Genomic DNA, 3,319 nt, shown 5'->3' with positions numbered 1-3,319 from the left:
CTTTCTTGATAAAATTCGAATTTTCTACCTCTGTCTTCTATTTTTCTTTTCCTCTGACACCTCAAGGAATCTCTATACTGTGACATAGAAGATTCCATATTGTCTTGTTCTCTTCTCTTTCATATGAGCAGGAGCAGAGACAAAGGCATTCTTGTTGAAGCTGACCCTGAACCTGAAAGGACCTTGAAGCAAAAGCTAAGAGAAGCTAAGGCACCACTCTCTGTAGAGGACCTAACAGAAATCTTCAAAGGAGACGCACACATGGCAGCCGAAAACAACAACAATGCAAACAATGCAAGGAAGGTGCTGGGTGACTTTACTGCACCTACTCCCGATTTCTATGGGAGAAGCATCTCTATCCCTGCCATTGGAGCAAACAACTTTGAGCTTAAGCCTCAATTAGTTTCTCTAATGCAACAGAATTGCAAGTTTCATGGACTTCCATTGGAAGATCCCCATCAGTTTTTAGCTGAATTCTTGCAAATCTGTGACACTGTCAAGACTAATGGGGTTGACCCTGAGGTCTACAGACTTATGCTATTCCCTTTTGCTGTAAGAGACAGAGCTAGGACATGGTTGGATTCACAACCTAAAGAAAGCCTGGACTCATGGGAAAAGCTAGTCAATGCCTTCTTGGCAAAGTTCTTTCCACCTCAAAAATTGAGTAAGCTTAGAGTGGAAGTCCAAACCTTCAGACAGAAGGAAGGAGAATCCCTCTATGAAGCTTGGGAAAGATACAAACAATTAATCAGAAAATGTCCTTCTGACATGCTTTCTGAATGGAGCATCATAGGTATTTTCTATGATGGTCTCTCTGAACTGTCCAAGATGTCATTGGATAGCTCTGCTGGAGGATCTCTTCATCTGAAAAAGACGCCTACAGAAGCTCAAGAACTAATTGAAATGGTTACAAATAACCAATTCATGTACACTTCTGAAAGGAATCCTGTGAACAATGGGACTAATCAGAAGAAAGGAGTTCTTGAGATTGATACTCTGAATGCCATTCTGGCTCAGAACAAGAGATTGACTCAACAAGTCTATTTGATTTCTCAAAGTCTGTCTGGAATGCAAAATGCACCAAGCAGTACTAAGGATGCTTCATCTGAAGAAGAAGCATATGATCCTGAGAACCCTTCAATGGAAGAGGTGAATTACCTAGGAGAACCCTATGGAAACACCTATAATTATTCATGGAGAAATCATCCAAATTTCTCATGGAAGAATCAAGAGAGACCTCAACAAGGTTTCAACAACAATAATGGTAGAAGAAACAGGTTTAGCAATGGCAAGCCTTTTCCATCATCTTCTCAGCAACAGACAGAGAGTTCTAAGCAGAACACCTCTGACTTAGCAACCATGGTCTCTGATCTAATCAAAACCACTCAAAGTTTCATGACTGAAACAAGGTCCTCCATAAGGAATTTGGAGGCACAAGTGGGACAGCTGAGCAAGAAAGTTACTGAACTCCCTCCTAGTACTCTCCCAAGCAACACAGAAGAAAATCCAAAAGGAGAGTGCAAGGCCATCAACATGGCCGAATTTGGAGAGGAAGGAGAGGAAGTGAACGCCACTGAGGAAGACCTCAGTGGGCGTGCACTGACCTCCATTGAGTTCTCCAATGAGGAACCATGGGAATCTGAGGCTCAAAATGAGACCATAGAGATTCCATTGGATTTACTTCTGCCTTTCATGAGCTCTGATGAGTATTCTTCCTCTGAAGAGGATGAGTATGTCACTGAAGAGCAAGTTGCTAAATACCTTGGAGCAATCATGAAGCTAATGACAAGTTATTTGGAAATGAGACTTGGGAGAATGAACCTCCTTTGCTCACCAAAGAACTGGATGACTTGTCTAGGCAGAAATTACCTCAAAAGAGACAAGATCCTGGGAAGTTTTCAATACCTTGTACCATAGGCACCATGACCTTCAAGAAGGCTCTGTGTGACTTAGGGTCAAGTGTAAACCTCATGCCTCTCTCTGTAATAGAGAAGCTAGGGATCTTTGAGGTGCAAGCTGCAAGAATCTCATTAGAGATGGCAGACAAATCAAGAAAACAAGCTCATGGACTTGTAAAGGATGTTTTGGTGAAGATTGAAAACCATTACATCCCTACTGATTTTATAGTCCTAGAGACTGGGAAGTGCATGGATGAATCCATCATCCTTGGCAGACCCTTCCTATCCACAGCAAAGGCTGTGATTGATGTTGATAGAGGAGAGTTGATCATTCAAGTGAATGAAGAATCCTTGGTGTTTAAAGCTCAAGGATATCCCTCTGTCACCATGGAGAGGAAGCATGAAGAGCTTCTCTCAAAACAGAGCCAAACAGAGCCCCCACAGTCAAACTCTAAGTTTGGTGTTGGGAGGCCACAACCAAACTCTAAGTTTGGTGTTGAACCCCCACATTCAAACTCTAAGTTTGGTGTTGGGAGGTTCCAACATAGCTCTGAGCATTTGTGAGGCTCCATGAGAGCCATCTGTCAAGCTACTGACATTAAAGAAGCGCTTGTTGGGAGGCAACCCAATGTTATATTTTATCTATTTTCTTTTGTTATTTATGTTTTTTGTAGGTGATGATCATGAGAAGTCACAAAATCAATTGAAAAAGCAAAACAGAATGAAAAGCAGGAAGAAAAACAGCACACCCTGGAGGAAGAACTTACTGGCGTTTAAACGCCAGTAAGGCTAGCAGGTGGGCGTTTAACGCCCAGTCTGGCACCATTCTGGGTGTTTAACGCCAGAAAGGGGCACCAGACTGGCGTTAAACGCCAGAAAAGGGCAAGAAACCTGGCATTAAACGCCAGAAATGGGCACCAGCCCAGCGTTTAACGCCAGAATTGGCTCAAAACGTGATTTGCATGCCATTTGGTGCAGGGATGACTTTCCTGACACCTCAGGATCTGTGGACCCCACAGGATCCCCACAACCCACCATCCTCTCTCTTCTTCACCAATCACCTCCATACCTCTTCCCCAAAAAACCCTTCACCTATCAAATCCCTTCTTTCTCTTCACCACTCACATCCACCTTCATAAAACCCCACCTACCTCACCATTCAAATTCAAACACTTTCCTCCCAAACCCACCCTCACTTGACCGAACTTACCCTTCCCCCTCCCTATATATACCCTTCTTCACCCCTTCATTTCACACAACCTAAACACCACTTCTCCCCCTCTTTGGCCGAACACAAAAGCCATTCCCTTCTTCCTCATTTCTTCTTCTTCTACTCTCTTCTTTCTTCTTTTGCTCGAGGACGAGCAAACCTTTCAAGTTTGGTGTGGTAAAAGCATTGCTTTTTCGTTTTTCCATAACCA

The 3,319-nt window shown here is 43.2% G+C and overlaps 1 non-coding gene across 1 annotated transcript; it reads right to left on the bottom strand.

Annotated features, from left to right (window-relative positions):
• Nucleotides 1-666: 666 nt before the first annotated feature.
• On the bottom strand, nt 667-774 carry LOC130958549 (small nucleolar RNA R71). Its single transcript, XR_009077663.1, has one exon. It is a non-coding gene; the product is annotated as a small nucleolar RNA R71 (small nucleolar RNA).
• Between the last annotated feature and the right edge of the window lie 2,545 nt (nt 775-3,319).

The sequence above is a fragment of the Arachis stenosperma genome, chromosome 10, assembly GCF_014773155.1.
Source record: "Arachis stenosperma cultivar V10309 chromosome 10, arast.V10309.gnm1.PFL2, whole genome shotgun sequence".
Classification (NCBI taxonomy): Eukaryota; Viridiplantae; Streptophyta; class Magnoliopsida; order Fabales; family Fabaceae; genus Arachis; species Arachis stenosperma.
The sequence above is the reverse complement of the archived record's forward strand: the minus strand, read 5'-3'. Positions and strand labels throughout refer to the sequence as shown.